The sequence below is a fragment of the Dendrobates tinctorius genome, unplaced genomic scaffold, assembly GCF_039654945.1.
Source record: "Dendrobates tinctorius isolate UK_male_01 unplaced genomic scaffold, ASM3965494v1 ptg000140l, whole genome shotgun sequence".
In the NCBI taxonomy this organism is placed as follows: domain Eukaryota; kingdom Metazoa; phylum Chordata; class Amphibia; order Anura; family Dendrobatidae; genus Dendrobates; species Dendrobates tinctorius.
This window is the reverse complement of record NW_027361808.1, coordinates 17,266,993-17,293,581: the sequence shown is the minus strand read 5'-3', so window position 1 is coordinate 17,293,581 and position 26,589 is coordinate 17,266,993. Positions and strand designations below refer to the sequence as shown.

Below are 26,589 nucleotides of genomic sequence, written 5' to 3'. Positions count from 1 at the left end.
TAAGCGCATCCGCCTGTCAACTAAAAATGCTGTAAGGGTGACTCTTACATAAATTAACAAGGGGTGGATTGGGCCAGACTTCTCTACACCACCAAATGATAACAGCAAAACATAATCTCAAAAACAGTGTCTTTTTTTGTGAGGTATATTCCCATGCACCTCTTCACACACACACATGGGTATACGTTTCCTGATTTTGGCTATTTGCTGTTATCCTCCTCCTTATCAACCACCACTAGATCACCATGGTGACTGTGAACCGTGATGGAACAGCCATGTTATTGTGTTAAAGGGTGTTTTTGATGCCTGTAAAAAAAATGTTCACACATTATGTTGATGTGTACCCCCCAGGGGGAAATGTTTGTCAGCCCATACGCTTAGTGTATGGGCATTACAAGTATAGGAGACTGGCTCCTTTATATTGGGAAAAGAATTTATAGGAGGTCATCCTTCACTTCTCTTCAGACACCACCACTAGATCACCAGGGTGAACGTGTTCCGTGATGCAACAGCCACGTTATTGTTTTCAAAGGGGTGTTTTTAGTGTCAGCAGAGTTCTCCTATCATTTCTTGTGCCCCTCTCCCGAGGAGCAGTCCAAATAAATATCAATTTAAAAAAAATGATAGGGTTGTACAAGAAGAGCAAATAGATAGTCATGGTATGGCACTGCACCCTGCCTACACTAGAGATTTTTTTTTTATTACCAGCACTAAATACAAATTTGTAAATTCATATGAAGTTTAAAGTAAACCACAATCTGTGTCTTCCCAGGATTCCTATGTACACACCTCAGTATTTAGATTACTATTAGCGTGATCTATTTCCCTTCATCATTTCTCTATATTCAAGTCACAGATATCTTAACATGCTTCAGGCGCAGGGCAATAGGTATTACCTACGACTGTAGAGTTCTGGATGACATTTTAACAGTGTGAAACTATAATAAGGCTTAAAACTTTATTTGTCTAGAACACAGTCGGTGGACACTTAGTAAATCCCCCCCATTTACTGGAATATGCAGGTCTTCATATCCATTTGTAGGAATGCAGATGTTAAAACTACAAAACAACAAAGATTATCTTTTAAGTAGAAACAGATTATTGAAGAAATTTAAACAAGTTATTCAACATTTAGCCTTCCCTGACATAACAGTAGAACCATAATTGTGCAGTATCAGAATACTAGAGCAAGGGAGAAATGGAAATTCTTGATGCAATAATGCAACTGCCCCACAACGAAGGTGAACTAAACTACAATGCTGGGAACAGGATTGATTGTCCAATGTTTGATGTTTGACTCCTTCAAACATCAATTACCAGTTGGTGATTAGGGCTAAATAAAACCCAAGAAGCAAAATAAAGGGTTTGTTTTAAGGAGTGTCTGGGCACATATGTGAATTGGGAATTTCTCTTATTACAGTCTCGAAATTGTGTTGGTTGGTCTCATCAGAGCTTAATCTTAAATGTAGTTGGTTGGATGACTGCTGATGACCCTGAGGATTTAAAGAGTGGTTTTCAGATAGTATCAGGATCAACTTCAGCTGGAGGATTTGAAGCAACACTGGAGAAGGAGGTTGTGTACCTTCTAGGTTCACATTCCTTCTTTTATGGGGTGTCACTTAATCATAGAAGGATGGGCTGGTCTCATGCTATCACGCTACCATTCAAATGAAGATTGCATTTCATTGGTTGTCCATCTAGGTATCTGTTGTTGTATTTTTTGTAGTCAACAACTGCATCTTCCTTTCTTACAATCACAACCTCTGCAACTCCGGAACTCAACAAGCAGGCACGCTACAAGGCACCGCATTAAAAAAAGCTACAACGGTCATTTTTGTGCCTTCTAGAGGGCGAAAGACAGACTCTTTTGTGACATGTGTCAGTGACACATTTGTTAGAACCTTTGTGTGCAATAAAGGTGGCGAAGTCTCATGCTGAGTAGACATGGGAGCTGTGTATGCACCATTCTGTACCACTTTAGTAAGAGGTAAAGTCTGCCCAAGAGAAAATGAATTTCCAGACATTCCCGGCCTTTTTTGCACACTGTTGGCAGCTGTGATCTTCATTTTCTTGGTGGGGGTGTGGGAAAGTTCCAAGTCGTCATCAATACCATCATCGCCCATATCTTTTAAAGAGGAAAACTGTGGTTTCCCAGGTACGTGGTTCACTAAGTTTATTTGCATTCCTTTAACAGTGTTCGTACACCTAAAGAAATAGTTTTCAGCTGTGAAATTTGGATGGTGTTCTGCCCATTCATGTGCAGCAAGACATTTCTTGAGTGCTGTTCCAGCTATGGCCATTAGATGTCATAGTTGCCCTTCTCTTTCCTGTTCATGGATTTAGTATCCTTTCCCTTTAATGGTTATTCTGTTCAGAACTGCCCCTTCATCCTTCCCGGGTCAGCAACATGTAACGATTTCTCCCGGAATCTCTGAGGAACTCACGTGTTCAGCTCCCTGCAAGATCACTGCTTACATCAAATGGATTCCGGTGAGTTTTTAATGCAGCTATGTAATATATGTTATGCACCTGTGTTAGCTGGCCATAATGCATGCCCAATGATATTTGCAATGCATTTTTAATTCCTTGTAATGCTCTTGCTCTGCATCTAGTTATATGCATTTCTGTTCAGTTAATGCGATGCTAGCAGCCTAAGTTTGTTTCACTGCATTGTATATTGGATTGGTCAGCCTCTGTATAATGCATGCTACCAATATAACAGCACTCTGTATCATTTCTACTGTTGTGTTAGTACCCTGTATTGCTGCTGTTGTTAATATCTGCCAGTACTGACATACTGCATAGTCTGTTTCCTTATAGCTTTTACCCGAAATCATCCACAACTTTGTTCAACAACCTCTGATATCATCTACTACTGTGTTCTACTATACCATCTGTTATCATCTCCCATTGTTGTCCATATCATCCGAATAAACATAGACTTAAGCACCCATACAGTCTTCTTACTGGGAGTGGATGAAGGGTTTAGCCGTATGCTGGAATCCACACAGCTTCATATGTGGAAGAAGGCAGAACAGATGGTCTTGGTAATATTTATGGGTGAAGATGAAGAACCTTGTGCCATGGGTGAGTTGATACCTATGGCAGGAGCACTCCGGTTTAAACTTAGTTTTTCACGAGCATCCATCAGTTTGGTTGGTTTTCCTCCAACACTGATCTGCTGCTTTCTAGAATTCAGCATCTCACGAGTATCTTGCACATTACCCTTTATACGGAAACGTGCATCTTTGGCAACCAATTTCTCATGGGCATCTTTTATGCCTAGCTTCAGACGCACATCTGTGACAGCTATCTTCTGACGGACATCAAATGCATTCTGGTAATTGGTAGTGGGTAAACGACTAATCATTGTAGGCTGGATCCTGGATCTCATACCTCCCATTGCCCCCCTGTTATTAATCCTGTATGTTCCCATTCCCAACGTCACTATGCCCCTTTTCCTGATCACTTCATCCAATGACATGACCAATATATTTCTGCTACAAACCTGCGCCTTCCCAGCAGCAACTGTGTAGGAAACCACGTTATTGTTTTCAAGGGTGTTTATGATGCCCATAAAAAAATGCTTACACAGTATGTTGATGTGTACCCCCCAGGGGGAAAAGTTTGTCAGCCTATACACTTAGTGTATGGGCATTACAAGTATAGGAGACCGGCTCCTTTCTAATGGGAAACTTTTTTTATGAGGCCCTCCTCCACATTTCTTCCATGGGGGATTGGGGTGCGTGCAAATTTGGGGCAGGATTTGCTTTCACTGCATAGCCAAACAGAATGGAAGACCCAGTTCCTAATAATGGGAACTGTAGGGGTTGGTCAGCTCCTTTATCAATGCAATTCTCCACTTTTGGGTCTTCATCCTCAACACTGCAATTCTCCACTTCAGTTTTTTTCAGCCTCAACGATGAAATGCTCCACTGCCAGGTCTTCAGCCTCAACACTGAAATTCTCTACTGCAGGTTCTTCAGCTTCATCATTGAAATTCTCCACTCCAGGTTCTTCATCCTCAACACTGAATTTCTCCACTGCAGGTCCTTCATCCTCAACACTGCAATTCTCCACTGCAGTTTCTTGAGTCTGAACACTGCAATTCTCCACTGCCAGGTGTTCTTTAGCTTCACCACTGCAATTCGCCAATGCAGGTTCTTCAGGTTCACCACTGCAATTCACCAATGCAGGTTCTTCAGCCTCAACACTGCAATTCTCCACTCCAGGTTCTTCAGGCTCCCAACTGCAATTCTCCACTGCCGGCTCTTCATCCTCAACACTGCAATTCTCCAGGCTTAATACTGCAATTCACTGCACAGTCAAACAGTATGGGAATACCAACTTCCTAATAATGGGTACTTTGGTTTAATGTGGCCATCCAGTACATTGGTTCTAACGGTTTTTGGGGAGCGTTAAACTTTGGGGCAGGTCATGCATTCACTTCATGGGCAAACTCTCTGATAGTAAAAAAAACATAGTAATGGGAACTTCGGTTTCATGTGGGCATACAGGACATCTGTTTTTTTAGGTTATTGGGGTGTGTCCAAAATTTCAGCAGGCCTTGCATTCACTTCATGAGCAAACTTTCTGGGAGTAAAAAAAATCTTAATAATGGGAACTTAGGTTTCATGTGGCCATCCAGTATGTTGGTTCAAAGGGTTACTGGGGTGCGTGTTACTTTGGGGCAGGGCAGGCCTTGTATTCAATTCATAGGCAAACAGTATGGCAGTACCAAATAAATAATAATGCAAACTTTGGTTTCATGTTGCCATCCAGGACGTCTGTTCAATGGGTTATTGAGGTGCATCCAAATTTGGGGCAGGCCTTGCATTCAATGCATAGGTAATAACAGTATAGGAGACACACTGTTTAATAATGGGAACAACAAAGCATATCCGGCTGACGGCTCTCTAAGAATAGTGAGGACCAACTGCTGTCTCTTTAAGAATGCTAAAGTCCACCTGATGGCCCTCCTCCTTTAACAGTCCCTCCTTCATAAATGAAACAAGATGTATTTGATAATGTGTCACACACCACATGACCAGCTAATGTTGTAAAATGTTAAAATGACATTTCCCAGTGAATGCATTTGTGTTGGTTGAAAGCAATGCTAAAATTGAAAAATGTATCAAATGGAAAGGATGTTCCTTAACATATTTCCCAGGAAAATCAATTTTAGTTTCATTTTTGGTATGTTTTACTGTGCACCCGGAAAAATGGCGTAAAACTCTGACAACTTTGTTCACAGCAGTGACATGGGAGTCAGAAATGCTTCCAGGGGTCTTCCCCTTGATGTTCCCATGTCATTTGAGCACTGTTCCCATTGATTTCCGACATTTTTAGACTCTAAAAAGACTCCAAGGGGGGATTCGCCACAAAAATGCTCGGTTTTCCCATAGACTTACATTGGGCTCGTTGCTCGGTTCGAGCACCCGAGCATTCCAATTTACTCGACCCAAGCATTTTACTGCTTGCCCATCACTAATCTCTATGAAAAGACATGGTGAATTTTAAATTAAAAGAATTATAGTTTAAATAATTGACAAAGACGGTATAATAGACACTTGGTGCCCCCCTTACCAGCAGCACGCCATGTATATATCTTGCGTACCATTTTATTGAGTGAAAAAAGGATTGTCAGTGCTTTAGATGTAAACTTCCTCCCACCACGCAATAACTAAATTGGCTACCGATGGGGAGAATTTTTGCACCCATTGATATTCCATTTTTTGCCAAAAAAAGTTTTGCTAAACAAAAAATAATTATGAGTGAGCAAAAATAATGTTGATTTAATAAATTATTGGAGGTCTGTGGTGTAAGACTTGTATTTGTCCAAATGAAAATACACAGCGTAGATAGCAATCTCATGTGGTATGCAAGTATATAGATCAATTACATCGCAAGTGAGCCAAGCCCATTCAGTGTTCCAAAATATATTGGATGTTAAATATTTAAAATGTCCTTTAAGTTCTTTGAGTAGCCCCAAATGCGGTGGACCAAAGGCTATAATGCTGTGTTCAACCATTTTCCAGGATTTTCTCCTAAGGAGCCGATCCCTGATACTATAGGGCGCATTGGGTGAAGGTGTATTTTTGTATTTGTTTTAGGCAAGTCATGCAAAATGGGTATAGTTGGGTTATCCACTATAAGATAGTCTGATTGTTTATTGGAAAAAAATACCTAAGACTGATTTGTGGCTCTCGCCCTTGAACCTACATCCAGGTATGGTCGTGTGTGAAAATGGCTGTAACCTGGTTGTAGCTCTGAAGCTTGGCTACCTCATACATGTACCATGCCTGGCCCACATGCTCAACTTAGTGGTTCAGCAGTTTCTCTAAACCTACTCAGATTTGCATGAGTTACTTGTGAAAATACACTGCATGTGTGTCCATTTCCGCAAGTCAGTTAACAGCTGCCACCATGGCAGTGTTGCAGAAGCATTTGCAACTTTTATCTCACCGACTGGTATGCAATGTCTACAGGCATTGGAAGTGAACATTACATATGTTGGCAAGGCTTTGTGAGCAGCAGAGGGCAGCAGCTGAGTACCAGCTCCAATTTGCATGTCCATATTCCGGTCAGTCTCTGCACATAAGAGCTGATGAGTGGGCATGGATGTCTGACATCTGTGTGGCTCTCAAAAACTTTGAGGACTTAACAAAGGTGGTGAGCGGCGATGACGCCATGATCAACTTCACCACCCGGCTTCTGTGTCTACTGAAATACTCACTGCTCAAAATTAAAGAGGAGAGGCGGCTTTGCAAACAGAGCAAGTTGAGATGGAACAAGAAACTGTACAGAGTGATGCTACACAGCCCAGCCTCAGCTCATCTTCTAAATGCGGATTGGGTAATAATGAAGAGGAGGAGAAACAGGAGCTGGTTACCTGCGCTACAGACGGTACTAGCCACATCGACTTCATCCCGTCTGTTCAGTGTGGATGGCCTGAAGATGAGGAGGAGAGGGAGAAGAAGGAGGATGAGGAGAAGAACATAGACAGTTGTCCTTTTGGTGGGGACAGAGAAGTCTTGGCTGTTGGCAGTCTAGCACACATGGCTGAGTTTATGTTCCGCTGCCTTTCTCGTGACCCTCGCATTGTATGAATTTTGGCCAACACTAATTACTGGTTGGTCACCCTACTGGACCTACAGTACAAGGAGAACTTTCCAGTTCCTTGGACAACTAAGCAGTAGACACACCAGATGTAGCAGTGGGAGGGGAACACTCTCAAAGGTCTAAAACAGTATTCTCAGACCCTCTCACCACCCAGGCCCTGATACATGGGGTTCTCTGAGAAGGAGGGAAAAGTTTTGGAAGATGCTGAAGGAGTATTTTAGTGATCACACCAGTCCTCCGTGATTCCTCTGCACCTTACAACTATTGGGTATCAAAGCTAGAGGTGTAGTATAAACTGTCTCTTCATGCCCTGTGAGGTCCTTGACTGCCTGCTGCTAGCGTTTTGTCAGAGCAGGTTTTAAGTGCCATCGGGGGTGTTATCAGATTGCAAAGGAGAAAATTTATGGATTAAACGTGCGCTGCTTGACAGATCACTCCTTCCAGATTATGTTAATTGTACTTTTATTTCCCAATGCGTTTCGAAGTTTACACTTCTTCCTCAGGGGATGACATCAGATTTCATCCCCTGAGGAAGAAGTGTAAACTTTGAAACGCGTTGGGAAATAAAAGTACAATTAACATAATCTGGAAGGAGTGACCTGTCAAGCAGCGCACGTTTAATCCATAAATTTTCTCCTTTGCAATCTGATGATTCGTGGTCACGGAGTGGCCCTTTGGATGTGCAGCAGCCTGACCTTCCGTTCCTATATGTCTGAAACTCTCCAACATAAGGTGAGTATAATGATTTGATTTTACATCAATCTTTACTCGGGTAAGACCCTATTGCGCTTTTTTCCTTTCAGCTGTCTGACTATCGGGGGTGTTATAACTGACAGGCGCATATACCTGTCAATTGAAAATGCTGACAAGCTGAATCTTAGCAAAATGAACAAAGTCTGTATTGGCCCAGACTTCTCAAAACCACCAGATGACAACAGCTGAACATAAACTCAAATTCAGGGTTTTTTGTTTTTTTTCTGGTTTATAACCATGCATCCCTTCCCACCCAAACATGGGTATACGATTCAGGATTTCATCTTTTTTGTGTTGTTCTCTTCCTCACTTCCTCCTCCACTACCATATCAAAAGGGTGATCAAGCTACCCTCACTATCAATTTTTTAAGGATGTTTATGATGCCCACATTAACAATTTTTAGAGGACTACGTCTAACATTCTTTGATATATGTCATGATCCCAGTGCAGGTTTTGACCTGCACATCAGGGGTTAATGTCTTGAGACCAGTGCAGGCTTTGACCTGCATGCCTGGAGTTAATTATTGTGGCCTCTCTTTGGTTCAAGGAGAGCTTCTTATAGCCCTGTGAAACTCCAATCCCCGTCAGTTATACTTTTGCCTTTGGCCGTGTGTGGTGACCCCTGTGTGCCTGTGCTTTCTGATTGTCTTCTAGCTTGCTTATATGGTTCTGACAGGGTTCTGTCCCCTGTTGTGAGTTTGTCTCTTGATTCTGTACTGTGTATCTGCTTCTCTGGTTTCTGACTCATTGCCTAGGTCCTGACTATTCTCTGAGTGCCCCCCTTGTACTGTGCTGCTATCTCCGTGTATGACTCATTGCTTATGTTTTGACTACTCTCTGATTATCCCTTTGGTACTGTGCCGCCCTCTCCATGTATGACTTGAGGATCCCCGTACTGTAGTAGAATCCTGCATTCATCTCCAGCAGGACACTAAGCCCCGCCCCCTGCGGTCACATGATCGTAGGTCCTTCACTGCTTGCTACTTTCAGCATCCCAGGTCCTGTCTGCCTGAGTGTTCCCTGCAGTATCTGACCCCGGGCCCTCCCGCAGTGTGGGTGAGTCACCCTGTTCAGCAGTGGCAGTTCTCCAGTGCTGACAGGACCCTGACAATATATATATGTATACGCTCCGGGGTAAATGTTTTTCAGCCCATGCACATAGTGCATGTGTGAGGAGACTGCAGGCACGTAGGATGCAGTAACGGACGGTACACAGACCAAGGGTGAGAGGGGTTTATTTTACAACAGAAAAACTCCACGCAGGGAGAAAACAGAAGGATATTATTCTCTAATACAGCGACTGATTATTGGGGATAACTTAAGGCAGAAGAATAAGTAAGGCAGACAGTACAATTAAATACTACTTATCCCTCATGTGTCAGTCACAGTTAAACTCCTGACCGTGACTGGAGCAGCTTAGGATGCTTCGCAGTGGAGGTCAGACACAGTCCTGAGGAAGCTGGTGTAATATATCCTGGCGATGGCGGTATCCTCTCGTGGTCCTGAAGATGGTGGCAACTCCTCGGGATCTTGATGCCGGTCTTGGGTCCAGAACATGAAGCGATGAAGAGGGAAACGTCTTTTTCCTCAGCAGTGAGTGGCCCAACACTACTGAGACTTGCAGCACTGCCCAAACACAGTTTACAACAGGCAGCCTAAGTTCAGTTCACAGACCTTGTCTCTCACGGTCAGTGCTGTCGGCGGGGGTGGCTGTGGCAGAGTTGTCAGCTGTGTCAGCGGTCTCAGCGAGGGCAGAGATGTCAGCGGGGACAGAGGTGTCTCAGCGGTACTCAGTCAGTAGTCTCCTGTCAAAGCGCTCTGCCATCCCAGGCTCTGCTCTACGCTGCCCAGTCACATCTCAGCTTATTTTACCTCACAGGTCTCTCATGCACTCGACGTTCCCACCCAAACTGTTTGAATCCTCGCTTGCGAACCTTCTCTCAGCTTGGCCATGCCCCCTTCGCTCGCGTACAGGGAGCGGTCTCGTGCTTTAAGCTTTTCCCCTGCGACTTAGGTGACAGCCCCGATGGTTCCAGACCCATCATGGAGGAGACATGCTTAACTAGCTCTTTCCCCTTATATTCCCCTCTCTTTGTGCTCACCATTCCACGGGCGAGAGTTCTTGAAGTATGCATTGACATTCTTCTATGTATAGCTGATCAAATCAGTGAGGTTTTCCTGCTATTGAGCTTTTAGAACGTCGCAAACTGGTAATATCAGTTGGTTCTACTTGAGTAATAGAATCAGGCTGAATGAACATAGGTGGGGGGGCACTCAGCCCTGGAGAAACAGCCCTTGTAGGAATTTCAGGAGTCCCAGGAGTCTTAGGTTTCTATTCTTCTTCTGGTTCTGGTTCTGGTTCTGCCCATGGTGGTTCAGGGCATTCGTCATCTTCATCTTCACTAGTGAATGATAGAAGATTCTCAGGAGCAGCATGCTCTTCTTTCTCTATTCGCGTAGTGTCTCTAGATGCGCAGGGGCGTAACATGCTTTGGTGCACAATACGAGTTGGTGCATCATCGGCCCCCTCGGGCTGAATTTCATAGACAGGCCTTTCAGAACTGACTCGCCGCCGTACACGATACAGTGTATCCTCCCACCGATGATCTAACTTGTCTTGAGGATGTTTTTCTCTAACTAGTACCCGGTCTCCGACCTGTAGAGCTGTCCCCCGTAGAGGAGCTGTCTCTGGGTGTTCCAACTCTCGAAACCGGGTCTGCACCAGACAAGGTAGAGTCTGCAATCCATGATGGTGTTCTCGGACCCAGATGGACACCCCCGTGCATCGCTAGTCCTCCTCTGGGTCCGGCTCCAGTTCGGTGATCTCTTTTCCTGGCCTGCCAAAAGTAGAGAATAGGGCGTGTATCCTGTGGTGCGATGTACCCGATTATTGTACACCCACACTAGTTCTGCTACAAATTCCGGCCAACGGGTCTTCCAATCGTCTTTTAAGGTTCTCAACATTTGAATAAGAGTTCAATTGAACCGTTCACATGCTCCATTTCCCTGAGAGTGGTAAGGGGTCGTACAAGATTTTTCAATTCCATACAAATCGTGTAGCTCCTCCATGACTCGACCTAAGAAACAGGCTCCTTGGTCTGAATGTATTCTTTTCAGGCAGCCATATACTTGAATGAAATATTTACAGATAGCGTAGGCTGCGGTTTCGGCCGTTTGGTCCCGAGTAGAGGTCACGACAGTGAACTTAGTGAAGTGGTCCATCATGACTAGACAATGTTCATACTCTTGATGGGCTGGGCCTATTGTCAGATAGTCAATCATCAGCAATTCTGTCATTTTAAGCAATGGATGGTACAGCAGTCCCTGCAACCACTGAAAGGTATTTTCTTGACCGAAGTGGGCCCCTTTTTCATGTGCGTCTGTGGTCACTTGATGTAACAGCTTCTCAGGAATCACTACTTGCCAAGTGAGAGTCAGGGCCCGCTGTAGCTTGCCTTTTCTATACAGCAATCCTTCTCTCAGGTGGTGCCTCTCCCATTGCCGTAGAATTTGTTTCGTACCAGGAGACAGGTTTTCTCTCTCCTCCTGGCTAGGCAGTTGTTTGAGGGCCACCCAGTGCTGAAGTTGGGCGAGCTCTCCATCCTCCTGCTGAATCTGTACCCACTCATCACGGGGCTGTCCCAGCACACCATTCTGAGATTCTGCCCAATTTTGTTCCCTCGTAGTTGCCAACGTCCTGGCAGATCCTTGGAACTCCGGCACTTCATCGGCCTCCAGCTCTTCATCTCGGTTAGGGCCGGGCTGCTTATATGGAACCCTGGATAGCGCATCTGCATGGGTGTTTTCAGCCCCCCGTTTGTAGGCTATTTTGTACCAGTATTTGGCCATTCTAGTGACCCAGCATTGCTAAAGAGCCCCTAACTTCGTGTTCTTTAAGTGGGCCAGTGGGTTGTTGTCTATGCACACCAGTACCTCAGATCCGGATAGGTATTCCACAAATTTTTCTGTCATGGCCCATATCAGTGCCAACAATTCTCGTTTGAACGAGCTGTAGTTGTCTGGATTCCATTCAGAGTCATGGAGGGAATGACTAGCATAGGAAATCACCCTGTCTTTTCCACCTTGGATCTGCGACAGTACAGCTCAGAGCCCATGTAAACTTCCATCTGTATGGAGAATGAAGGGTTTCGAAAAATCAGCATAGGCCAGGACCGGGGCTTCTGTCAGAGCCATTTTCAAGGCTTGGAACACTTTCCACTGGCACTCTCCCCACAGAATGTTCCGATTTTTTTCTCCTGCCGGTAATCCTTTCAACAGTTCTAATAACGGATTCACAATGTGGGTGAAGTCTTTCACGAACAATCGATAATACCCAGTCAGCCCTAAGAAAGCTCGAACATCCTTTACAGTTCTCAGGTAGACCAGTCTTGCACTACCACAATCTTCTTACAGGTTGGTCGTACGCCTTCTGCGGAGACCACTTGCCCCAGGTACTCAATTTGGGTGCAGAACAGGTGACAAATAGATGGTTTCACTAGCAGCCCATGTTTCTGGAGTAGGCTGAGTACTTGCTCAAGGTGCTGTAAGTGCTCTTCAAACATGGGGGCGAACACAATTATATTGTCAAGGCAGATGAGAGTGGCTTCAAAGCTTCGATCTCCCAAACATTGTTCTATGAGTCGCTGAAAAAGTACCGGGAGCATTAGCCAATCCGAATGGCATTCTGTTGAACTCATACAGGCCCATAGGTAGTATAAAGGCCATCTTCGCTCGGTCATGTTCTGACATCGGCACTTGCCAGTACCTGCTAAACAGGTTTAGAGTGGAGAAGTATCTTGTGTTCCCCAGAGCGGACAAGGATTCTTCAATACAAGATAGGGGAAATGAATCTCGCACCGTGCAGGCATTTAATTTGTGATAGTCCACACAGATCCGCAGAGTACCCTCTTTTTTTCACACTAGGACGATGAGTACAGCCCACGGGCTTTGGCTCTCTCAGATGACACTGTTCTGTAACATTTCTGTGAGCATTCCTTTTACCTCCTGGTACATTTGCGGAGGAATCTGTTCATAATGCTCTCTCACAGGCGCAGCATTACCCATTGGAATCTCATGTGTGATGGCAGTCGTACAGCAGAAATCTTCCTCATGTCGCGCGAACACATCCTGCTAACATCCCAGTAAGGCCTCCACCTACTCCACCTGCTCTGGTGTAAACTCTGTCAACTCAGCTCGGGCTTGTTCTAAGATGTGACACCCCTTTCTTTGTGATTGGGGTTCGAGCACAGGGGATGTCTCTACAGCTACAGTCCATAGATCTTCCCTTTTTACCTATAAATGGACAGCCTGAGAGGGTATAAACTCCACTGGCATACTTACAATTTGCCCAATTTCGCTTCTGGGGGTAAGCCTCAGAGTGTCTTTCCTTAAGTTCAGCTACTAAGAGCCCTGATGGTAGATTTTCCACAGTAGCTGGTTCAAGTTGTACTTCGACCCCCTCCAGCGGGGTGCAATCTCGGACAGTTAAAGACAGCACACTTTGTCCTGGAGGTAAGTCTATATTGGTTGTAGCTGGAATGATCACTTTTCCCAACACCTTTCCTTCACAGGTGACCTCTTGTGCTTGGGCCGGCTGGATCAATTGCTGAAACACTCTCCTTTGTGGCATACGTGGGCTCCATTGTTTCAGGAACGCGTTCAGAAACTCGCTAATAAGAAGACTTCCAGACTCTTTAAGTACATTCATTCCTAGTGTGACAGTATATCCTTGCACGGGGTCTCCCGCAGTTAACACCACTCCCTTGCTGCCCAGGTCTTTACCACAGACCTTAATCTGCATCCATGCCACCCCTGTGACCGGGATAGGCAGTTGATTGACGGCAGTCAATTTGATCACTGGCCCCCACTCATGCCTTTTGGCTTCTGGGAAGTGTCTTTTCAATTATGTCTCAGGCATCGTGGTTACTTGCGATCCCGTGTCTACCAGGCTGCGTACAGCCCGTCCATCTATTTTGGTCCATACTAATGGGCTTGCTGACACACTAAATTGTTGGGACTGTTGGTGCTCCTTTTGGGCTGTTCTGGTTCCGGGTGGTGTCCCCCAGCCTCAGTGCCCGCTTAGTTTAACGGGCGACGCTGTAGTGGCCACCAACGTTGCTGGCAGGCCCGGACCATATGTTCTAATTCTCCACATAGGTAACACATTGAGGGCTCTTCCCGACGAGATCCTCTTCCACCTCGTCGTGGTTCTGAGAGGGTTTTGCTTCTGGGGTACGCAATGAGGTCACCATCCTTTTAGTGTCGTTCAGACCCTCCCTCATGGATTGGATCTTTTTCCATAAATCTTCTACCCATCCTGGTTCAGCAGCTGCATTCACGGCCGCCTCCCCGCTCTGGACTTTCGCCACCGGGACTGTCACCCCCTGCTCCTTTTCACATGCACAAGCCTTGCTTCCCACCTCTGCAAAGGTCATTTGTGGGTTCACAAGCAAACGTTCTCCCAGAGCCTGCTTAAGCAATGCATTTCCCATCCCGTTCCTAATTGGTCTAGTCACACCACATCAGTCGGCCCTACTCCCAAGCCATCTTTTCTAACTATGGCAGTGTGAATTTCTTGCAAAGCGTTCATATACTGGGTCACCATCTCCCCCTCTCTTTGATCCCGACTAAACAGCCGCACACGTAATTCCCCTACATCCGTGGGGTCCCCGTGAGTCTCCTCAAGTATTTATAATACTTTGTCAAGGGTATTTCGTTCCCGGGGGGGTCGCAACATTACTGAATCCCTCGCCTCCCCATCTAAAGCCATCATGGTGACCTCTGCTTGCAGGGCAGGAACCATAGGGTGCATTCTCATCATTCCTTTTATACGCTCAGTCCAGCTCCATAGTATGGTGTTATTTCCATTAAATTTCAGAAGGTTATTTAACATTGCCCCCAGAGAGATACTAGATCTAGGGCCCTCCTCAGATGCTTGGTCTGCCATGCCCGTACATGTAGACTGAATCCTGCCGACTGCACCAAGTGTGAGGAGACTGAAGGCACGTAGGATGCAGTAACTGACCATACACAGACCAAGGGTGATAGGTGTTATGATTAGGTCACCGAGGAGGATAGCCGGGGAATAAGCTAGGCAACCAGAAAACCAGCAAGGTTGGTAATTAAGCGGATTGCAGAACCCTAAACTAACAAAACAACTAAAATTAGCCATGGGACGTACCTAAGATGCCCTAGACGCCTCGGCACAGCCAAAGAGTTAACTAAGCCTAAAGCAAGAAAGGGGAAAGCTAAACTGCCCTGGAGTAGAACCCCAAAGGAATAGATAGCCCCCAAACATATATTGCCGGTGAGACAAGATGAGGCACAAACACAGGCAGAAAATAGAGTAAGCAAATTATTGGGCCCAAACTGTCTAGATAGAACAGGACAGAAAAGATACTGTCTGCAATCACGCAAAAAACCCTAAAAAAATCCAACACGTCTGATTTGCAAAAATACTGAGGCCACACGACCTCTCCCCCACTAGATAAGCATTCTGGTGTGAACTGGAAGCAATACAAAAGATACTGATATAACAGGGGACTGGCAATACTGAACAGATTTTGTATTCACTAAAAGGTTGAAACAAGAGCGCAATAGGGTCTTATCCGGGTAAAATGTACAAATACTAAAAGTATTATACTCACCTTCTCAAAGAGAAAGTAAAGCCTGTATAGTATGTCAGCCTGCTGCACGTCCAACGGTCCACAGCGGAACCGCACCACAGATAATAAGGAATAAATTCTTGGACTTTAAGTGCGCTGCCAGACAAATTCCATAACCACACAAGGTTAAAAAAGTTAACCCTTTAATCCCTACGCGTTTCGAAGCATAACGCTTCTTCTTCAGGGGTTGACACATGAATACAGAGAGCTGTCATCGCATTTATACATACAAGATTCAAATTTGGCGCCATCAAAGACACGAGGTGCGCCGCAAAGGTCAAAGATCAAAGTAATTCAAGCGTCTTGAAGAGTTCATAAAGGTTAAACATTCAATAATTAAAAAACAAATAAATCTTTATTATATTTTGCAGATAAAAGAAGAAAAAAAGGGAAAAAAAAAGAAAAAATGATAAAAAAATGAGGAAAAGGGGAAGAAAATGAACCCACGACGTGAGGGCAAGAAAAAGGAGCAAAGTCCAGCAGACACACCACTACACCAAGGAGAGTGCTCGAATTTAAAAAAGGAATTATAATCCAACAATCGGAATGAATCTCCGAAATAAATGTGTAAGAGTGATAATTAAATGATACATACATGTGTATGATTAAAAATACGTTAAAAAGGAATTTAGTATATAGATAATAAATAAATGAAAAATAAAAAATAAAATTATAAAATGTGTCACCATTATTTTATTTCAAATTCCATGAGACATCAGTGGTGTGGGTCAATGGGCAAAAAACCACATGCAGAAGAAACCAAGATCGCTCACCGCCCAAGGCAGAAGGAGAAAAAGAAAAAACAAAAAAAGCAACAATACTTTAAAGGATTAAATATATTCGTTAAATATATATATTAAAAATGCATTAAAAAAAGGGAAAACTATATAACGAGGTCCACTTTAACATGGATTAATTAATATAGAAAAAGGAAATCTGTATGCAAGCAACAATTAAGGGCAGAAAAACGCATTACTTATTTTATTTCAGAAGTCTATTTGGGATCCGAGACTCTAAGAGCATGAATCAGACCAAGAGAAAAAAATTGTACGAAACGAAAAAATGAAAAATAATGATCATAAAACCAAGGGAATGTATAGAGAAAATTAACACCTTAGTTTCCATAATAATGACACATTGCATTATATATAAAGGAAAAGCACAATATGTATAAATAAATAAAAATTGCGTCAATGTGCATACATGAATAGATAAAAGTATTATTATAAAGAATAATATGCAAATAAAAGTGTAATTGGTGGAATTATTCACAAGAAAACAGAATTTAAAAAGCATATACCCGATTAACCGGAATAAATTAATGAAAGGTTATAGTACCGAAAAAATGTGTATGGCTGAAATTAACCTATTGTGTGGGTGTAAAAATTGTGTTGAGAAAAAAATATATATATATAGTGTTAGGAAAAAAAATTTTTTTATTATATATATATATTGGAAAAACAACGGAGAAGATTATACTATTGCGTATTTGTGAGAAAATATGAGCATATGAAAAAAGATTGAAGATTAAAAATGTATATATGTGAAGGATATATAAAATGTGATCAAAGATTGGGGAGCATAGACCCGAATGAGCGAGAATAAATAGCACAAAGCGAAAATGTGGGGGAGATTAACCCATCACACCAAATGAAAAGAAGGGGAAGGGACCACGTGTGTGAAACGTGAAGGAGGGGGATACACACCAAAATCACAGTGTATGGAGGGACATGAAATCAAAAATTGTATAATGAAATTGTACAATGAAAAATTGTACAAAAAAAGTGTAATAAAATTGTAGAATAAAATGGATTATAAAACTCATAAATATATATGATTACAGAAGACAATAAAATGAATGGATTAAACAATTAGTGGAGGTTACAAATAACAGAAAAAAAGAGAATCTCAAAGAAACACTTCATAAATTTCATTTAACCCATTAGGTTTCAAAGTGTTCAACCTATAAATCCAGAAGATTTCTTTCCTGTTTAGTTGTCCCATCCTGTCAGGATGGTTAAAGGGAATCTGTTCGATGGGACTAATCTTTAATCCTTGAGGGTTTTTGTCATGTTTCAAGGTGAAATGTCTAGATAGACCATGCAAAAGAAAGCCCTTTTTAATATTGTGTCTATGGGAGTTCATTCTAAGATGTAGCGGTTGTGTGGTTCTGCCGACATATTGTCTCCCACAGTCACACTCAATTAAATAAATAACATATTCAGAAGTGCAATTAAGAAAATCACGGATAGGAAAAGATTCATCTGTAGTAGTGGATCTGAAATATTTCATTCTATGTGTAATGTTACTGCAACAAGCACAATTTTTCTTTCCACAACGGAAAATGCCCCTTGGTGAATTGTTGGTAATTACTCGGGTTCCTGTCTTATTTTTTAGACGACTGGGGGCTACAAAATTCTTGATATTCGGAGCCCTCCTAAAAGTAATCATCGGATTATTAGGGAGTATTTTTTGCAGAAGTGGGTCATTGAGTAGAATGTGCCAGTTCTTACAAAGAACTTTCCTGATTTCCTTATTCTCTAGGCAAAATTGGGTTATAAAATTAGTAGTGTATTTATTCTTATCAGCTTTGACTTCTTTTTTTCTTCCGTTAATCAAGGAGTTCTGAGACATATTTAAACATCTGTTATAGGCATTTATTATTAAATTCTCAGGATAGTTCTTTTTATTAAATCTGTTCATCAGGATTTTCGCTTGATTTTTATAATCCTCTATATTTGAACAATTTTTTCTAATCCTTCTATATTGATTATCAGGAATATTCCTAAGCCACTTTCCATGGTGACCACTGTTGAAAGGAATATAGCTGTTGGTATCAACGTTCTTGAAAAACGTTTTTGTTGCAATACTATTATCCTTGATAAAAATTGTCAAATCTAAGAAGTTAATTTCATTACTGTCAAATGTTGAGGAAAAAGACAAACCCCAATTATTCATATTAAGATCATGAATAAAATTATGAATATCATCATTGCTGTTATCCCATATAAAAAGAAGGTCATCGATGAATCTTTTATATAGAACTATGTTGCTATACCATTTAGATTTAAAAATATGGAACTCCTCAAAAATACCCATGAAAATATTAGCATAGGTTGGTGCGACCTTAGAGCCCATCGCAGTCCCCAGCTGTTGATGGTACAGACAACCTTCGAGAGTAAAATAGTTATTTTTTAAAATGAATTCCATGCCTTTTAAAATAAAGTTTTTTGTGCCTTGTTCAGTCTCTTATCACTCATTAAAATTTTATTAAAACAAGCCAACCCCAAAGTGTGTGAAATATTAGAATAGAGTGATGATACGTCCATACTTAAAAATATAAAATTCGGTTTCCATTCGATATCATGGAGATACTGTATTAAATCCGTTGAGTCCCTGATGAAACATTTCAATGATGGGACATGTGTAACCATGATTCTATCTATAAAATGAGACAGGTTACTAGTAACTGAGTCTATACCCTTTCATTTGTTCCTTGATACTATCTAATTGTATCATATATCAAGGAACAAATGAAAGGGTTAAATGGGAACAAAAATCTCATTGATTCCGTAAATCCCATTATTGATAAGTCTAAGATCATTACACCCATCCCTGTAGTCATCCCATCACCTGCTTTAATCGAATTTCCAGAGTGCACACAAAAATCCCTCTTTGATTTTTCGATCTATGATAATGATATATCCAGCACTCCAACTAGTGAAACTGTCCTGATTGACAATACCAATTTAGACAATAATGCTACGGTTCCTTTTTTACCCCGAATTTTGAAAAACACAGAAATAAAAAAATTTTTCTCACCAAAAAACGGGAAAAGAAAAAATCCTATAGAGGAACCAGAGGGGGGAGAAAAAAAGAAAGGGAAAACAAAAATATAAGTAAGATTAAAAGTGACTTAAATTTAGATGATGGTAATAACAACATTTTTAATTTATCTTCTTATGTTTTAACTAAAGATGAAACTAGTGTCCTATCCAAGGGACTAACTTTTTGTCCAACACATAAAACGAATGATTTTAACCTTTTTCTTGATTTGCAAGTTTTTATCTGGAAACTGACACTGAAAAGGCATTTTTTAATTAAGGAATCAAATCCTGTCCAAGAAAGTACTAACATTGACCCATCCAATAATGACATTACAGATCAGGATGAGTTTCATTTAGTTGTACCTATTAAAACTAAGTTTTATCCGATTGAGAGCAGAGGTCATCACCTGGATGTTTTTAACGATATTGTGCAGAAGGAATTTAAGGAACTAAATTCCGTAAAATCCAAACCCAATTTAACTAAAACTGAAAAGTCAGCCTTAAAATCCTTAAAAACCAATCCCGATATAGTAATTCGCTCAGCGGATAAAGGTGGTGGTATTGTTGTGCAGAATAGGTCAGACTATTGTAGTGAAGCTCATAGAATTCTGTCTGATCCCAAATACTATAAAAAAACCTCTTTTGAAGCCATCCCAAATGTTAAAACCAATTATGATAAACTAATTCAGGAAGGAAAAGAAAACAACATTTTTAATAATAATGAATATAGATTTTTAAAAGTTGCACAGACCCGCACACAATTTTTTTATCATTTACCTAAGATCCACAAGAATCTAGAAAATCCACCGGGGAGACCCATCATATCAGGTATAGACTCAGTTACTAGTAACCTGTCTCATTTTATAGATAGAATCATGGTTACACATGTCCCATCATTGAAATGTTTCATCAGGGACTCAACGGATTTAATACAGTATCTCCATGATATCGAATGGAAACCGAATTTTATATTTTTAAGTATGGACGTATCATCACTCTATTCTAATATTTCACACACTTTGGGGTTGGCTTGTTTTAATAAAATTTTAATGAGTGATAAGAGACTGAACAAGGCACAAAAAAACTTTATTTTAAAAGGCATGGAATTCATTTTAAAAAATAACTATTTTACTTTTGAAGGTTGTCTGTACCATCAACAGCTGGGGACTGCGATGGGCTCTAAGGTCGCACCAACCTATGCTAATATTTTCATGGGTATTTTTGAGGAGTTCCATATTTTTAAATCTAAATGGTATAGCAACATAGTTCTATATAAAAGATTCATCGATGACCTTCTTTTTATATGGGATAACAGCAATGATGATATTCATAATTTTATTCATGATCTTAATATGAATAATTGGGGTTTGTCTTTTTCCTCAACATTTGACAGTAATGAAATTAACTTCTTAGATTTGACAATTTTTATCAAGGATAATAGTATTGCAACAAAAACGTTTTTCAAGAACGTTGATACCAACAGCTATATTCCTTTCAACAGTGGTCACTATGGAAAGTGGCTAAGGAATATTCCTGATAATCAATATAGAAGGATTAGAAAAAATTGTTCAAATATAGAGGATTATAAAAATCAAGCGAAAATCCTGATGAACAGATTTAATAAAAAGAACTATCCTGAGAATTTAATAACAAATGCCTATAACAGATGTTTAAATATGTCTCAGAACTCCTTGATTAATGGAAGAAAAAAAGAAGTCAAAGCTGATAAGAATAAATACACTACTAATTTTATAACCCAATTTTGCCTAGAGAATAAGGAAATCAGGAAATTTCTTTGTAAGAACTGGCACATTCTACTCAATGACCCACTTCTGCAAAAAATACTCCCTAATAATCCGATGATTACTTTTAGGAGGGCTCCGAATATCAAGAATTTTGTAGCCCCCAGTCGTCTAAAAAATAAGACAGGAACCCGAGTAATTACCAACAATTCACCAAGGGGCATTTTCCGTTGTGGAAAGAAAAATTGTGCTTGTTGCAGTAACATTACACATAGAATGAAATATTTCAGATCCACTACTACAGATGAATCTTTTCCTATCCGTGATTTTCTTAATTGCACTTCTGAATATGTTATTTATTTAATTGAGTGTGACTGTGGGAGACAATATGTCGGCAGAACCACACAACCGCTACATCTTAGAATGAACTCCCATAGACACAATATTAAAAAGGGCTTTCTTTTGCATGGTCTATCTAGACATTTCACCTTGAAACATGACAAAAACCCTCAAGGATTAAAGATTAGTCCCATCGAACAGATTCCCTTTAACCATCCTGACAGGATGGGACAACTAAACAGGAAAGAAATCTTCTGGATTTATAGGTTGAACACTTTGAAACCTAATGGGTTAAATGAAATTTCTGAAGTGTTTCTTTGAGATTCTCTTTTTTTCTGTTATTTGTAACCTCCACTAATTGTTTAATCCATTCATTTTATTGTCTTCTGTAATCATATATATTTATGAGTTTTATAATCCATTTTATTCTACAATTTTATTACACATTTTTTTGTACAATTTTTCATTGTACAATTTCATTATACAATTTTTGATTTCATGTCCCTCCATACACTGTGATTTTGGTGTGTATCCCCCTCCTTCACGTTTCACACACGTGGTCCCTTCCCCTTCTTTTCATTTGGTGTGATGGGTTAATCTCCCCCACATTTTCGCTTTGTGCTATTTATTCTCGCTCATTCGGGTCTATGCTCCCCAATCTTTGATCACATTTTATATATCCTTCACATATATACATTTTTAATCTTCAATCTTTTTTCATATGCTCATATTTTCTCACAAATACGCAATAGTATAATCTTCTCCGTTGTTTTTCCAATATATATATATAATAAAAAAAAATTTTTTCCTAACACTATATATATTTTTTTTTCGCAACACAATTTTTACACCCACACAATGGGTTAATTTCAGCCATACACATTTTTTCGGTACTATAACCTTTCATTAATTTATTCCGGTTAATCGGGTATATGCTTTTTAAATTCTGTTTTCTTGTGAATAATTCCACCAATTACACTTTTATTTGCATATTATTCTTTATAATAATACTTTTATCTATTCATGTATGCACATTGACGCAATTTTTATTTATTTATACATATTGTGCTTTTCCTTTATATATAATGCAATGTGTCATTATTATGGAAACTAAGGTGTTAATTTTCTCTATACATTCCCTTGGTTTTATGATCATTATTTTTCATTTTTTCGTTTCGTACAATTTTTTTCTCTTGGTCTGATTCATGCTCTTAGAGTCTCGGATCCCAAATAGACTTCTGAAATAAAATAAGTAATGCGTTTTTCTGCCCTTAATTGTTGCTTGCATACAGATTTCCTTTATCTATATTAATTAATCCATGTTAAAGTGGACCTCGTTATATAGTTTTCCCTTTTTTTAATGCGTTTTTAATATATATATTTAACGAATATATTTAATCCGTTAAAGTATTGTTGCTTTTTTTGTTTTTTCTTTTTCTCCTTCTGCCTTGGGCGGTGAGCGATCTTGGTTTCTTCTGCATGTGGTTTTTTGCCCATTGACCCACGCCACTGATCCCTCATGGAATTTGAAATAAAATAATGGTGACACATTTTATAATTTTATTTTTTATTTTTCATTTATTTATTATCTATATACTAAATTCCTTTTTAACGTATTTTTAATCATACACATGTATGTATCATTTAATTATCACTCTTACACATATTTATTTCGGAGATTCATTCCGATTGTTGGATTATAATTCCTTTTTTAAATTCGAGCACTCTCCTTGGTGTAGTGGTGTGTCTGCTGGACTTTGATCCTTTTTCTTGCCCTCACGTCGTGGGTTCATTTTCTTCCCCTTTTCCTCATTTTTTTATCATTTTTTCTTTTTTTTTCCCTTTTTTTCTTCTTTTATCTGCAAAATATAATAAAGATTTATTTGTTTTTTAATTATTGAATGTTTAACCTTTATGAACTCTTCAAGACGCTTGAATTACTTTGATCTTTGACCTTTGCGGCGCACCTCGTGTCTTTGATGGTGCCAAATTTGAATCTTGTATGTATAAATGCGATGACAGCTCTCTGTATTCATGTGTCAACCCCTGAAGAAGAAGCGTTATGCTTCGAAACGCGTAGGGATTAAAGGGTTAACTTTTTTAACCTTGTGTGGTTATGGAATTTGTCTGGCAGCGCACTTAAAGTCCAAGAATTTATTCCTTATTATCAATACTGAACAGATTGACATAAGCTGTAGCATATGAAATGGGGTCCAGCACTGGTCCCAGCAGGCAACAATGCTGAACCCACACAGCAAAGCAGAAAGCAGAGAAAGACAAAAACTGGATCAAATGCAAAAAGATTCCAGCAAACAAATAACTTATCTGAACGATGCAGGACCAAACAGGGGGCAAGCGGACTTCAAAATACACAGGCAGAAAACCAAATCACCAGCAGCAACTGAGGGAAGCTTGCTGACTTAAATCTTCCCAGTCTGTAACACCTGACCTCCAATCACCATCTTCAGGTGATTGACTTCTGTCAACCCGACCAGCTCCATTACCCACAGCAACCACCAGAGGGAGCCCAACCTCAGAAGTCAGGTCACAAGTGTTCACAACAGATAGGGGTTTATTTTACAACAGAAAAACTCCACGCTGGGAGAAAACAGAGGGAAATTATTCTCTAATACAGCGAATGACTATTGGGGATAACTTAAGGCACAAGAATAAGTAAGGCAGACAGTACAATTAAATACTACTTGTCCCTCAGATGTCAGTCATTGTTAAACTCCTGACCGTGAATAGAGCCACTTAGGATGCGTCGCAGTGGAGGTCAGACACAGTCCTGAGAAAGCTGGTATAATATATCCTGACGACGGTGGTGTCCTCTCATGGTCCTGACGATGGCGGTGACTCCTCAGGATCCTGATGCAGGTCTTGGGACCAGAAGATGAAGCGATGAAGAGGGAAATGTCTTTTTCCTCAGCGGTGAGTGTTCCAACACTACAGAGACTTGCAGCACTGCCCAAACACAGTTTACAATGGGCAGCCTAGTTCTCTGTGTAAACTCAACACGCGCCTTAGTCCAGTTCACAGACCTTGTCTCTCACGATTAGTGCTGTCGGCAGGGGCGGCTGTGGTGGCAAAATTGTCAGCTGTCTTAGCGAGGGCAGAGACGTCAGCGGAGACATCGATGTCTCAGCGGTACTCAGTCGGTAGCCTCCTGTCAAAGCGGTCTGCCATTCCAGGCTCTGCTCTACCCTGTCTTGTCGCCTCTCAGCTGATTTTACCTCATGGGTCTCTCGTGTGCTCGACGTTCCTGTCCAAACTGTTTGAATCCTCGCACACGAACCATCTCTCAGCTTGGCCACGCCCCCTTTGCTTGAGTACAGGGAGCCATGACACACTTTAAGCTTTTCCCCTCAGACTTAGGTGACAGCCCCAATGGTTCCAGACCCATCACAGAGGAGACATGCCTAACTTGTTCTTTCCCCTTACACATGCGCCTTACCAGTCTAGGATACCCACCCCTTAATAATGGGAAAAAATGTTTTCTGAGGCCCTAAGCTATTTATTTTCAAAGGAGTATTGGAGTGCCTCCTTCTTACTTTTGGCATCCATTGCACTTTGTGCATATGCTTTACCAGTCTATGAGACCCACTCAGTGGCATAGCAACTGTTTGTGATGCCCGGGGCGGTCGAAAAATTTGCCGCCCCTTTGGTTGTTGATAATCCGGAAGCATCCGAAGAGCCCACACTACACTCAAAGATCTAATTTTTAGTCTGCTACTAACTCTGCTGTTATTATTTCTAGACTTTCATCTTCTTGCAGTTCTCTACATATATGTATGTATAAGCTTGATGATGCTGGATGAAGACCTAATGGCTTTTTTAATAATAATTTTTAATAATGTGACAGACCTTACATATTGGATTATATAGAGCCCTGTTTTTTATTACATACCGTCCTGTCTTGTTAGCTGTATAATGCAATGATGGCTGATGGAGCATGGGAAAGCTTCCTTTCTAATGGAGGAGCTGATGGACTGGTAGTTTGGTCACCGGCTCCTCGGTCAGCAGTCATTTTATATCTAAAAAGAGAGGGGACTATGTAATAAAAGAGGGCACTGTAAATAACAAAATTAACAAGAATACACTATGTAAGAGACAGCACTATACATAACAGCAGAGGAAGCTATATAATAAGGGACGGCATCATATATAACTAGAGAGGATGGTACGTAATAAGGGATGGTGTTATACATAATAAAAGAGGAAAATATATAACTAAGGATGGTGTTATACAGAATAAGTGAGTACACTATATACTAAGGGACTGTGTTAGACATAGTGAGTGCACTATATACTAAGGGACTGTGTTAGACATAATAAACGATAATGTCTTCCTCCACCTCCCCCTGTTCCTAAGGCCATTATAAGTCCCCCTTCCTCCCATCCCAATCCCCCACACCCCTCATTGTCCTCCTCCCCTCGCATCCCATTATTGTCCTCTCCCCCACCCCATCATTGCCCTCTTCACCACCTCCATCATTTTCTTCTCCCCCACCACTATCTTTGCTTTCTCCCCCACCACTCCCATCATTGCCCATTCCACCACCTCCATCATTTCCTCCTCCTCCACCACCCCCATTTATTGCCCTTTCCACCACCACCATCATTGCATTCTCCTCCACCACCCCATCATCATTTATTTTTCCCCCACCACCCCATCATTGCCCTCTCCATCACCCCCATCAATGCCTTCTCCCCATCACCCCCACCTTTGCCTTCTCCCCATCATTGCCTTCTCCTTCACCCCATCACTGCCTTCTCCCCATCACTCCCATCATTGCCTGCTCCATCACCCCATCATTGTCTTCTCCCCATCACTCCCATCATTGCCTGCTCCATCACCCCATCATTGTCTTCTCCCCATCACTCCCATCATCGCCTTCTCCATCACCCCATCACTCCCATCATTGCCTGCTCCATCACCCCATCACTCCCATCATTGTCTGCTCCATCACTCCCATCATTGCTTTCTCCTTCACCCCATCACTGCCTTCTCCCCATTACTCCCATCATTGCCTGCTCCATCACACCATCATTGTCTTCTCCCCATCACTCCCATCATCGCATTCTCCATCACCCCATCACTGCCTTCTCCCCATGACTCCCATCATTGCCTGCTCCATCAG

General features: G+C 41.3%; 1 pseudogene; it reads right to left on the bottom strand.

The window, feature by feature from the left end:
- Positions 1–1,446: 1,446 nt before the first annotated feature.
- Positions 1,447–6,577, bottom strand: LOC141049004 (polymerase delta-interacting protein 3-like; annotated as a pseudogene).
- Between the last annotated feature and the right edge of the window lie 20,012 nt (positions 6,578–26,589).